At 30.1% G+C, this 14683-nt stretch overlaps 1 protein-coding gene across 6 annotated transcripts in view; it reads right to left on the bottom strand.

Moving 5' to 3' along the window:
• Positions 1–14683, bottom strand: part of tinc (transmembrane protein tincar) — a 224660-nt gene that overhangs the window by 118476 nt on the left and 91501 nt on the right. Inside the window, exon 1 of one of the 6 annotated variants that reach the window (XM_085658198.1) lies at positions 13578–13683. The exons of the other annotated variants lie outside the window; for them this stretch is intronic. The gene's annotated coding sequence lies outside the window, so the exon portion shown is untranslated. Of the gene's footprint in view, positions 1–13577; positions 13684–14683 lie in introns of those variants that run through there. 6 annotated transcript variants of the gene reach the window in all.

Raw genomic sequence — 14683 nt, 5'->3', positions numbered from 1 at the left:
TGTTGCCGTGTAGAGTACTAAAACGGCGGGAATGTAAAGCTGGCAGTAGTGGTACGGTCAGGATATATCCGCCGCCATTTCTATCTTGAATTCGACGTTCATCCTCTTGTAAACTCCGAACGATACTGTCTCTCTCTCTCTCTCTCTTCTCTCTCTCTCTCTTCTCTCTCTCTCTCTTCTCTCTCTCTCTCTCTCTTCTCTCTCTCTCTCTCTCTCTTCTCTCTCTCTCTCTCTCTCTTCTCTCTCTCTCTCTCTCTCTCTCTCTCTCTCTCTCTCTCTGGGCTTGTATGGCTAACGATCTACTATATTTTCTGTTTCTCTTACTCTCTTTCTCACGATGCTAACCACGAAATACCGACTTCGATAAGCATAAAACGTATCTTCTTGGTTTCTATCGGAATTAAATAAATTTTTATTCATAACAATATTAAAGAGAGCTCATCGAGATTCAAACTAGATTTCTCATTTTTATCGATAATGTTTTATTCATAGTTGTCATAATTGGACGATTAATTATCGTAGATCTCGTTAATAATTTTTGTTTCTTTGCTTATATCCATTAGAGATCTTATTTCAGTCTTAACATCTACTAAAAATTATTAATTGTACTGTTTGAAATAGTTCGATTAATTAAATCATAGTGATAAAAATCCATTAAAAATCAATGACGCCGATCTATTCTTACAATTTATTTCTATTACGATACAATTTATTATCTTATAGAATCTAATCATGAAATTTGTTTGATAATCCAACTGAAATACTTCTATATCGAAGGATATTTGCAATGGAGGCTCAATAAAGACTTTCATGGGATCAATAAATTATCTTCTTCTGAGAGTTTAAATCGTCCCTACGAAGTTCCTATCGATAAAACTTAACCGATCGCTTATCTCTCTTTCGCTCTCTCTCTCTCTCTCTCTCTCTCTCACTCTCTCTCTCCTGCGATCAATTTATCTCGTCCATAGAAACCGTAAACGTAAGCCACATAAGCCTCGGACGATGTCGGATCGAAGAGATACGAGAATATGGCTACGCTAATCGCGCCCTCGAACAGAGGAAAGCACAATGCCGTCGCTTTAATTTATCATCGCTTATATCCCTTTCCCCCTTCCTCAGGCAGTCAACGTAATTCTCTAATTATGCTACAATAAGTAATCTTTTATTATTGGAAGATGCTACTTAACCTCGTTTCGATTGTTCGCGAATATTCACATCTTTTCGTTTAAAAATTAATACACAAATTCGTATTATACAATTTCCACTCTACTAGTCCTTCTTAAAATTCATACAAAAAAAAAGCAAATAAAAAAGAAAAAAAGAATAATAATAATAAATCATTAGATGATCCTAATGTGGGGTAAAATAAATATAGTATATATTATTGTACATAGGTTTGTATATTTTCTGTTTCATTTTTTTTCTTTTCTTTTCTTTTCTTTTTTTTCTTTTCTTTTTTTTTTTTGAAAAACTCGAAACGTGACTAACGTTGATACGTATATATCGCCAGTTGTATCGATCCTGTTGGTGGTCTAATCGTCTATCTCTGCCTCTCTTTTACGTACAACGATGATGCTTGATAATGGGTTTGCCGAGTAATCCACTAATTGATTTCAATATTCCTCTGCTCAAGGAGACAACTCGTAGTCAGTTTCGTGGTTTACACGTCAGTTCTACGAGCATTCCATTAGATGAAATCCTAACACAGATATACATGCACATACATTCTCTCTCTCTCTCTCTCTCACTCTCTCTCTCTCTCTCTCTCTCTCTCTCTCTCTCCCTCCTCTCCTTTCTTGCGAAAAGCCATATTGTCAGTGTCGTTCACCTAGAGGATATAATTACTCGATGCAGGCCTAATGTATAAAGCCGTATTTCACATGCCGCCAGAGCTTGTAGGCTCATTCACTTTCTTACACATACACGTATACACACACATATACACACCCATATATACACATATAAATAAATATATATATATATATATATATATATATATATATATATACGTACGTTTGTATATTACAGCTTCTACAGCTTAGGAAATCATTCAATTTCGGAATCAAACGATGAACCAATACTCTAAAGTGCATTTTGGAATTGTATTATTTGTGAACTCTTCGCATAAGCCACCATGAATAACTGGATTGCTTTGGAAATTAACCGATGCTTGATTCTGTTTGATAGTATTTCCAAAAAAAAGAAAAAGAAAAAATAAAATGAAAAAAAGGAAAAAGATCGTCACGCGTTTCCTTAATTAAAAAAGATTCGTATTGATATTGGACATCACGTTATCAAAACCTTGTTATATCGATTTTTTCTGATTGATTAAAATCTTATCGTTATTGTTAAAACTTCATTAGTATTGAAAATATTAATATTCTTGTATTAATTATTTTCACACGAATTTATACGTTTATTTTGTTTTGAAGAATTAATTCAGTATTATTTATATTACAACATAAACGTATAAAATTCGAGTATTAGTAATAAGTAATATTAATTTGTAATTATGTATAATATATAATTATTTAATACGTACTTAATACATGTCCATTAATTGTTGAATACCGTATCTTTTAACGTTATTTGAATCAATAAAAATTTTTTTTCAGTGACATTTAATTATATAATTATAAATTTAACATATAATTATAAATTTAGAAAATTTAATGACATCGATCATTAATTATGATCAATAATTATGATTAAATTATGATCACACTGAGAGGATAGATAACGGTCATGATTGATCATAACAGTCAATGTGTTAGTAAATTTTCTAATCATTAAATGTATTCAAACAAAATATTTTTTTAAATATATATATCATCCTGGTCTATTTATATAAATATCTCGTCTGCTATGTCTTATAGCAAAATTCAAAGCAATGCCCTATGACAAAGTCATGTAAAACGGTAATACCGACTAATACGTATTAGCGATAAGATGGTTTAGAACTTGTCATCCGATTGGCATGGGTCTCCAAACGGTTCCCTTTAATCTTTCCCACGAATTATACATCGATAGAACGTCTCTCGGATTCGTGATTACCTAATGAAACATACCTGGTGCAATATAGCCATACTGATATACAGGGTGGAACCATTTAAACGGGACAATCTTCTATCTTAAATGTTTTCACTTTTTATCGCTGTATGATAAGATTTTGTTCACAATTATAAAAAGCAATATTAAAAAAATTAAATTAAATTAATTAAAAAAATTAAAACAACCTTCTCGATTATAAATGTTGCATCTAGTATGTGTATTTCTTTCTTTTTCTATTCTTTGAAACATAGAAAATAGACAGAAAAAGGACTTCTTTCAAAAAATGTCGAAAATTCATAGCATGGGAATATACTGAATGAATTAAAATGAAACAAAAAGAGAAGGGGAGGTCACGATGCGGTTCGTTGAAAACGAATGGACACATCTCTCTCTCTCTTTCTCTCTCTTTCTCTCTCTCTCTCTCTCTCTCTCTCTCTCTCTCTCTCTCTCTATCTCTCTCTCTCTCTCTTCTTTTTAAGCTGCCATCGATCCATATTTCCTAAGTGGCTTCCGTCAAAAATCCCTACGAGCGAAATTTTATTTCGTTTTCCATCTGGCTGCATCTTTTTTCATGGATGTACAAATTCGATCGAGGAAAAAAAAATAATAGTAAAAAAATAAAAAGAAACGAAGAAGAACAAGAAGAAATAACATAATAACGTTCGCAATATCGATAATTATATTTAACGTATTATTGTCATTAACAATGAGGAACATTGATTGATTATTATGTAAACGCCATAAGTATTATTAATGACGACAGAAAATTTTTACACGACGCAAGTCGAAGAATTTCTATTCAAACATTTTCTTACATTATAATTAATGATAATATTAATTTTAATTATTGATCAAAACAGTTTAGTTTTTTTTTCTTTTCTTTTTAAGAAAATGATCAAAATAAATATTTTCTTCCCATTCTGATACATATAATCCGCATCGTCGAAAAAAATTCTGTTTGATTCGCATTAGATCTTTACGCGAAACAAAACAAATATTTGTAGATTAAAAATTATAAGAATTAGGATAACTATATATCAAGTATCTTTCTTTATTTGTTGGAAATTACATCTATCATTTCCTTTCCTTTGATCCATAAATTTGGAACACCCTGTATATACACGCACATCCATACAAGCCCACCCATCCATACACACCCATACACACCCATAGACACACCTAATATATATACGTACAAATATATATATCATTTACGTGTTTGTATATATAAATGTATATGTTTGTAATCCGACAGATAAGGTGTCTAAAAATTATATGATTTTCAGAAATTAAAGGAAAATAGAGAAAGAAAATAATAATAAAAATAATAACAATAATGATGATAATGATGATGATAAAATTAAGTTATATGAAAGTGACGAATATCTCACCGATAACGAGAGAATATTCAACTAACTCCATTATCCATTAAGCATTCCGTTGCCTCAGTAATTACCTATCGAGGAATTTCTCGAGTTATATGTCAAAGGGAGACGATGACGTATTTTCTCGTTGGTTGAAGGGGGGCGATAACGTTCGATACTTGCCCTTATTGCTGCCAGGTCTCCCGTAGGGCGACGTCGTGTTCAGAACACCCTCGGAATTACTTCGAGGGTTAGCGCACTGGTTCTTAGAAAGGAAGGTTTCCTAACAGGACGATTAGATTCTAAACGGTGATTGGTTGGTAAGAAAGTTGAAAAGAAGAAAAAAAAAGAAGTGTCACGGTATTTTCTTCAATTTCTTCGTATAGCGAGTAAGAAAAAAAAAGAAAAAAGAAGAAAAAGAAAGAAAGAAAGAAAGAAAATATTTCCTTAAAAAAAAAAAAACTTTCGTCGTTTCGATACTAACGAAAAGAATGTTTAAGCAATAAATTTGTCCATCATAAAAAAAGACATATATTTGCGTGTGTATATAAAAAACATTACAGATAATCGTGGATAAAATTCAATTGCAAATTTCAATTGAAATTTAAAATTAACGATGGATCATTAGTAATGAAATTTTAAGATTATTCTGAGTAGTTGTAAAAAAATTCAGAAAACGAAAGAAAGGAAAAGTATAATTGCCAGATGAAAGAGTCGTAAGCGAAGGGTGAAGTTCGAAGAAGGAAAAAGAGGAAAGAAGGAGAAAGTAGAGGTTGCTCACGAAACAGGAAGCAACACAAGAATGATGTAAGCAAAGGCATTGAGTCTCTCTCTCTCTCTCTCTCTCTCTCTCTCTCTCTCTCTCTCTCTCTCTCTCTCTCTCTCTCTCTTTAATTCTCGTTTCTTCGTCGGATTCATTGCAAGGCATAAGTTTTCGTGTTTTAACGACGATAAGGGAATATTTATAGCAACCCATTCGCATAATGTCATCTCATTATGTAAATTACACCGCACGATAATGTTCACTAATTACATTCTCGAAAAACTCAATGTATCGATATCTGACCCATAGCTTAATACGATATAATAACAACATAAATAATAATTGATTGAAAATTAAAACGAACCGAATGAGATAAAAGGTGTAAGCTAAGAAGAAATGAAGAAAAAAGAGAAGAAAAAAAGAAAAGAGGAGAAACGTATCCGCGAAAAGAAATCCTATATTTACGTGGGGAGCAAAGGTATTTCTGTTTCGCGAAGAACTCTTTAAAGCAAATAATTCCATCTCACGAATAGTATTTCACCGTTGACGCGTCAGAAACGACGACTTCGACTGGTTGCTTGAAATGCGAAACGCGAGACTAACTCGTGACAAAGGCATAATCGAAAACCGATAATGTCTTTTATAATATATACGCCATAAAAAAACAGCGTCTATTATCGGAAAATATATACGGCTTATCCTTCATTATTAAACGAAATACTTGGACTTATCGTTTTCTCCAAAAATTATGTAAATGTATTTACACTGCAGAGTTATTTATCCCACAAAGACTATCTTCTATAGTTGGTGAAATTTAAATTCACGTGAATATTCATTTTATATCTATTATTTGATAAACATATGAAGATTGCTAACATTTATTTATTTCCTTTTTTTTTTTTTAAATATTTATTTGAACACTTAATAATATAAAATAAAGTTACCCGTAAAATGGATCAATTATCTCGCGTATTTTGTTAAAAATGTTAACAACAAAAATTGGCTTCAGGTAATATTTGGTATAGATTTCAAGCGTTAAATAAATAAGGATTTTGGTGAATTTTTATTAAAAATAAAGAAAAAAAAGAGAAAAGAGAAAAGAGAAAAAAGGTAGGTGATACGCTTTAAATCGTGTTATACACGAGATAGAAAAAAAGTCGAAATTTCCCGCCAAAAAGGCATGATATAACGCAAACTATTTAAATCAATAATGTTTCTTCAAAATAAACATTGGTTATTTTTCGTCAAAATAATGAATTTCATACTGGATATTGTAAAATTTGTTATAAAAAAAAATCAATATTCATTTGAGAAATAATGTTTACTCATAGTACTTTTTGATCCTGATAGTACTTCCTCTTTATTTATTTTTTATTTATTTTTCTTTCCTTCTATCTTCCTTTCTTTCGGTTCTTTTCTCTTGTTCTTAGTTTCTTTCTTTCTTCAATGTTCAGAGACCGATCACTAGCGGTTTACGAAGGCAAGTCAGCGTGTAATCCACGACGAAAGTTTATAAACGGCGCACGCGAACGGGCCGACAGCGCCTCCGCAAAAATCGATAACGCGTTACCCACTGCTACCTTTCTCTCTCTCTCTCTCTCTCTCTCTCTCTCTCTCTCTCTCTCTCTCTCTCTCTCTTTCTCTCTCTCTCTGTTTGTCTGTCTCTCTCTTTCTCCCACTCCATTCCCCACCCCCCTCCACTCTCTCTCTCTCTCTCTCTCTCTCTCTCTCTCTCTCTCTCTCTCTCTCTCTCTGTTGCTCTTGCTGATAAAACGTGCAACAGCGTAATATCCATACGCATCCATTGAAATTCCTATGGGTTAGAAAGAGGAAGGGAAAAAGAGATAGAGAGAGAGAGAGAGAGAGAGAGAGAGAGAGAGAGAGAGAGAGAGAGAGAGAGAAATAGATCGTACATATTAATCGAGTCGCAGAACAAGCAATTGTAAAACGATTTTTCTTCCATTTTTTTTTTCTTTCACATACATAATCACTATTTTACATTTTCATACGATTTAACCAATCAGAGAACGATTTTCACAAGAATTTGTATAATTTGATAAAGATTAGATTAGCGTAAAACGTAATAACATAGCCATCATCTATCATACGAATGGAAATAATTTACGATTTATTATCGATTAATTGAGCTCACTTAAAAAATGATTAATTTAATTTAATCCTTAAAATCTATCATGAAAGAAAGAAAAGAAAAGAAAAGAAAATGAGTCATATTGATATTATCAAGAGTAAAATTTCAATGCGATATATTGTTCTTTTTTGAAAAAAAAAAAATAAAAATAAAAAAACAATAAGAAAAAAAAATTCAATTGAAAGTTTCGTTGTTTTAATTTAATATCAAATTGAAACTATGAGAATTAATCTTTAATACGATTTAGTTTTTATGATGGCGAATAACATTGCAATAATTGGGAGAAATAATTTTAATAAAGTTTCTGAAAAAAGTATGAATAGTATTCATTTTTGCCTTCACGTCGAAGAAATAGATAACATTTAATCGATGTGAATGATGCAACCTTCGAAAAGGATTTAATTTAATTTAATTCTTTACTTTAAATTATTTCATAATATTTATCAGGCATTCTATTTACATGAATGATAATAATCCTTTAATATTGAAATTCAATTTAAATCTAATTTCATTAATAATTCTTTTTCCCTAATAATTCCTCACGATCGTTACTCTTGACCATTTATCTTAATATTATTCTGATATTTCAAAAAGTTTTCTATAAAAAACGGAAAGAAAAAAATATGGAGGGAGTAAAAGTCAAACAAAAATCCTTCTCATTTTTCAAAAAATTTTAATTCGTAAGTCAAAAATCGTACGTACGTGATATGATCTAGTAAACCTTAATAATCCGGCGCGAAAACGGTTCTTCTTCCTTTCTCGACAGAATTAATTTCAGACGGGAATATTAATGCCTTTACGAACGCAATTAGTTTTGCGGACGGCCTTCGTCGTTGAGGAAGAGAAGACCACGAAGAGAGACCACTGTTCGATCCCTTTTCTCCCTTCTCCTCTTTTCCTCGTTTCGGACGGAGGGACACTTTGAAAGTCGAGTGGGTAAGTGGGGTGGATTATCGAAACGTCGCCAGACAAACGTGACCATCTAGGATTAAAACGTCGACGAAGGACGTAGTATATACAGGATGGTGTTAAAACGTTCAAATGTATGAAATAATACTGGCCTTTCTCTAAACCTCTAATGTCTAATAATAATTATGACAGATTTCTAATTCCGTAGAATTTATATTAAAAAACAAGAGGAAATCCCGTTGTTATCTAAATTTCCAAACTTTGATGTTCGGTGTTAAATGTTCATTGAATGATAATAATTGATAACATAAGATATTTGTTCTTTTAAAAGGTTCTCAATCGGCGCTCGTTGAAAATGCATTCGTAAATAATTTACTACCAATGATATACATTGCCAATTGTTTCTACTATTTATTTATCGCACTATTCATGTAAATTCTGAAGGTTGTAGTAAGTGGGGATAACAAAAATTCAAGAGATAAATTTGAAAATCAAACGATTTACATGACACTCGGTTTAATCCTACTTGCTCTTGAGATATCTTTTTCTTTCTTTTTTTTCTTTTTTTTTTTTTTAAGTCGTAACTCAGTGTGGTCACTGCGTGGAAAGGGACACCGCACTTGGAATTATTTAACCCTTTCTCTACGACAGAACTAACCGTAGAACTTTGTCACTTCACGAACAGCTCTGTCGAGAAGAAATGGTTCAATTAATGTATCAAAACGAAAGAATAAGTTATCATAAAATTGCAGAAATTTCAAACTTCACTTTTAAACTGAATTTCAAACTGAACTTTGAACTGAAACGTCCTTTAAAGAAATAAATACAAATCGAAAAGGTTCGCACATTGTAAGATCAATTTATACGATTATTTAAATAAAAAATTGTGAGATAAAGAAGAAAGTCCTTAAACATCATTTACCAAGAAACCATTATAATAACGCGTAATATCTAAAGGTTAAACAAACTGAGGTTGAAAATTTTGAATACATCTCCTAGCAATAACTATCGACAATTACTAAACAGATTTAATTAGTCCAGTTATTAAATGAATTGTCAAGCAATCAACAACTAACGCACTGCATTAATTACGACTCATCAAATCGCATTTACAACTGTATCATTTATGCGTATAAATATATATATATATATATATATATATATATATATATATATATATATTCATACGTATCCTCCATCTTTCTTCCTGCACAACGATTCAGGAAAGCACTTTTTCCGACGTAAAAATGAAAAAAAATATAAACGTAAACTCAAAAATAATATGAATTACGGTCGAGTCTAAAATATTATTCTTTTTCCATCAGTAACAATTTGGAACGTTTTTACTTCCAAATAAATTATAATAAATTAACTAAACTACATAAATTATTTTTATATTTGTAATAAATTATCGTATTTAATACTCAATTGCGATAATAAAAATTCGTCATAGATATTAAAAATATTTCGTAAAAAGTATATACGTGATGTCTTCAAGGTTTTCTTCCGCATAATGATACAAGCGTATTTTACGATATAAAATAAAAAGAAAAAGAATTCATATAAACGTAGACTCGAAAATGTTTTGTTAAAAGGTTATAAGAAAAAAAAAAAAAAAAAAGAAAAAAAAGAAAAAAAAAATACGGACTGATTTACATTCGATATATGTAGATAGGTAGTACAAGAACAGATTGTTGATATTTACCCAACCGAAACTCTTCTGCGATGGAATCTTCGTCGATATTCCAATAGAGCAGCTAGGTTCATTCCCGTTAGAGTAAAACCGTAAATGAAATGCATGTTGGCGTATTCACAATCTGAGAATCACTCGCGGCATGTTGATATGAAATCGAAACCAACTTACCAATGATTACTGATATTAATATGATCCACATTACTATTCTAGACTATTTCAAAGAGTAGTGTAAACAGATTAGATAAATATCATAAATCTGTTATTATAATACATACTATAATATCGAATTAAAACCACAATCCGTTTTTATCTCGTATCTCGTATTTTTTTTATAAACTTTTTAACGAATCATTTTTTAAACCTACCTTTATATAACATTCTTTTTTTCTTATTTTTAATCTATCTTTATTTTCTTTTCTTCTTATTTTTACTCTTAGAAAATATTTACATCATTATATGAAAAAAATTAGATCAGATCGCGTATACAAAGTGTATACAATATATACATATATTGTAGAACTCGCCTAATCGTTAATCTTAATAATTTGACCTATATCTTTAAGTAGAAAAAAGAATGTCTCGTTCAAATATATTTAACTGGACGTTATCAACGTATCAATCGATTAAATATTTTTTTTGTTCGCAAATGGAAAGAGAAACAATTTTGTTGTAAATTTGATTATACCTTTCTTTCATAGAATAAACTTAACCTTGAATGTATATCGCTTTTTCTTTTTTATTAGAGTACATTATCAGACGTATGAAAAGTTTTATCATGAGGATCAAACGAATGACAGGCGCAAGAAACTTCCTATTTTCAGTTCGATATCGAACGAGAAAAAGTTTTCTTTTTTGTCTCATTACACGTACATAACATACGTTCTTTCAACGCGCGTGCATGCATGTGTGAGTGTGCGTGCGCGCGCGCGTCAACGATGAACTTTGTAACTGTTTAGAAAATATTGATTTTTTATATACACAGCAGTATTTGCTGATCGACGTAACGAGGCTCTAACGTTTAAGTACACAAAATGAACCAACGTAATGAGATCATGTAAATACCTCCATCGTTCATTTAATTTAGAAACGACTAACTTCTGTATTCGTCTGATCCTAAAAAAAAAAAAAAGAAACGGCTTGTTAATCATACTATTTGTTCTCAAAAATTAATTAATTAATTATTATAATCGAAGTATTAATCGAGTTCAAATATTAAGTTCAAATTCAAATTAATAGTTTATCTAATTTTTTCTTTTTCTTTGTAGAAATAAATCAAGATTTTATAAATATCATGAATTATTAGAAATTTGTTATAATCATTTTGTAAAAATTATATATGTTATAAATATTATTAGATATTAATTAATCTCCAGAAAATCTATTCTTTCAATTTTAATATTGTAATTAAATAAATAATAGAAGATGGATGTAAAAAAATCTTTTGAAAAATTCTATATACGTAAGTACGTCGTTCGAAGATCATATCTAAAACCACAAATTTATGTATGAAATTTAAAAAGAAGAGTGAATATACGCACGTATGTACGTAATAAAATTGTCCATCTTTTATGTAACAATACTCGTACATACCCATATACCATACACGCATGGCATGATCCATTCAATATATAATTGCTTTATATCTGGTTGAAATAGATGACGTCAGTCGCATCATAGAATTTCAATGCGTTAAATAAACAAAACGTTAACAGAGAAATGATCGCATTATAGCGGAATTATCCCGAGCCATCGCTTGGAAACCGCTTATCCGCATTTAACTTAACGCAAACGTGTACATAGATGATGATATACGTGCATGCATATATGTATAATGCATACATGTTGAGTCAAACCGAAACGCATTATCGATTAATTATTATTCGTACGTACGTTTTTGAAAATAACAACGCAACCCGAACGACTGGGACATTTGAAAATATTCGAATTTATTTGATAATAAAAATTTTCGTTCGAAAAAATAAAAGAATAAAAAATAAATAAATAAAAGAAAATGGAAAATATCAAAGTTAATTTTTTTTAAAATGATATAACTTTTTCCTCATCGAATAATCGCAACTGCTGTTGCAGCTTTAATAAGCCCTGACGACACAACTACGTTGTTCTCGCTTAACTCGTGTTAGTTTCTCGCGCCACGTCGAACCAGGCTCAAATACGATTAGGAGAGTCGCTAGGAAACTCGACACGTTGCACTCCCGCTTTGCAACACCGACGGCCTTATATTCGGTTACACATACGTTCGGTGTGTCGACTACACCATACTTACTCGTCAGCTCGAATTCGGAAAATATTTTTACGATACAACACTACCAAACGATAATCCTTTGTTGTCCCTCGACCTTTTATTTTCTTTTAGTGAATTACATTTGACAATATTTTCAAAAGATAATAGATATCTTTTAAAGAATAATTATATATTTTCAATTAATTATATTAATATTTTGTAGAATAGATTAGTTTCGATATTAGTTTACAGATTATTTTAAATGTTTGTAATACTAATCATACTAAGAAGAATAATTGTTGTTGTTATGCATATAATTTTTTGTTTCCATCCTTCATTGTTATTTAACAATATTTTCAAAAAATAATAAATAATATTTTTGAAAGTGTAATTAATATTTTCTACTAATTTTTCTAATATTTTGTACATAGAGAATATTAATCTAAATTAAATATTATATTTTGTTTTAGTCTAAATAATAAAATAATGACTGTTGTCACTTTACTCTTCTTTCTTATTTTATAATATTTTCAAAAAAATAATCGATAATATTTTTTAAAGAATAATTCTATATTTTCAACTAATTATATTAATATTTTGTAAAAAATATTAATCTAAATAATTTTCAATATTAGCCGGATAATTATTATTGTCCATATACCCTTTATTTCCTTGCCCTTCATTGTTTATTATTATTTCACAATATTTCCAATAAATAATCAATAATATTTTTTAACAGATAATTTATATTTTCAACTAATTATTCCAATATTTTTTAGCGAATATTCTTCTAAATATTTTCAATATAAGCCATTCAACGAAGGATAATTATTGCCCTTTCATCCTATATTTTTTGCCCTCTCCCATTTATTGTTATTTAACGACATGCTCAATAAATTATCAAGAATATTTTTTCAAAGATAATTAATATTTTCAATTAATTATTCTAATATTTTCTGGAGAAAGAATATTAGTCTAAATTAAATAATACAATTATTGTAGACTAAATAATAAGATAATTGTTGTTGTTACATAACCCTTTAGTCTTAATTAACAATATTTTCAAAAAATAATTGATTATATTTTTTAAAAGAATAATTTATATTAACAATTAATTATCATAATATTTTATAGCAAATATATTTGTATTAAGTTTTGACTAACATTTCTATAAATATTTTAATCTAAATTTAGATTAATATTTCCATAATTATTTTTAATTAAGAATATTTTCAAGAAATAATCGATAAATCTCTTTCTCAAAACGATTAGTAATAATTGTTCAAGTTAGCATAAAATAATAGAAATATTTAAATCGTTCCGAGTAACCATCTTGTAAAATGTAGAACTAAGAGATTAATACTAATAAAATATCTTCGCACGTGTGAAACGTAGTTACGTACGTTACTGCTGACAGGGTAACGTCTGCAATAATAATATCGTGGTTTTGCTCGAGTCACCATTCTTGGCGTTACATATCCTCAGTGGACATCCGGACATCCGCACGTCACGTAGAGAAATACGCGCGTTACTAGTTGCCACGTACGATAACGTTAGATATATATATACACACCTAATCTGTCTATCTAACCGTCATAGCATATCTATAACCGTTCTAACGAATCGAATTTCCCGACTAGTCTCTCTCGTCACTCTTAACCGACGCGAAATCGATTCCCGAAGAAAACTTTCGATCGGCCATCAACCACCGACTTAATACTTTTTCTCGTTTCCATTGAAACCCAACGAAATACGGAATTTTCACGCGTCGATCGTTTTATCTCAGCTCGCTAAACGATTATCGATACGCGTCATAAAATGTAAAATATGGAATTTTGCACGTTCGAAAGCTGGTTTCCGTGGGCATTGATAAGCCGATAATCGATCCATCGAGTTCTCGTGTGATTAATATGCGAATCATCGAAGCGAGAACGGAGAGACACCCGTGAAATTTATGTTCTCATTCTCGACATTGTAGCTTCTCGAAACGTATCTATTTCAAGATTTATTCATATTTCAAGAATCTCGATTCTTCCGACTTTTTTATTGACCATTATATTATTCATTAGTAACGTTTTAAGAGCCAAATATTTTCTTTTCTTCTTTCTTTTTCTTTTTTGTTTTATATCACTTTCTCAATGCTCTAAATATCTAACACACACACACACACACACACACACACACACACATATGTATATATATATATATATGTATATATATATATGTATATATATGTATATATATTTATATATATATATATATGTATATATATATGTATATATATGTATATATATATATATATATATATATTTCCGAATTATTTCATAAAAATTTGAAACATTAAAGAAATTTTTCTTTAAAATTTGTGCTATATTTCAATACCTTAATTTTTCGAACTACTTCTTTCGTGTAACTGAAACTACACTCATATAGTTTAAGATAACATAGGGATTTTTGATTTAAGGTATCCCGTGCAAGCGGAAATTGGTTGCCCTGGAGCGGTAATGTT

The sequence above is a fragment of the Vespa mandarinia genome, chromosome 7 (assembly GCF_050613455.1).
Source record: "Vespa mandarinia isolate Hongniang chromosome 7, ASM5061345v1, whole genome shotgun sequence".
NCBI classification, from domain to species: domain Eukaryota; kingdom Metazoa; phylum Arthropoda; class Insecta; order Hymenoptera; family Vespidae; genus Vespa; species Vespa mandarinia.
This window is presented reverse-complemented; position numbering and strand designations above follow the sequence as displayed.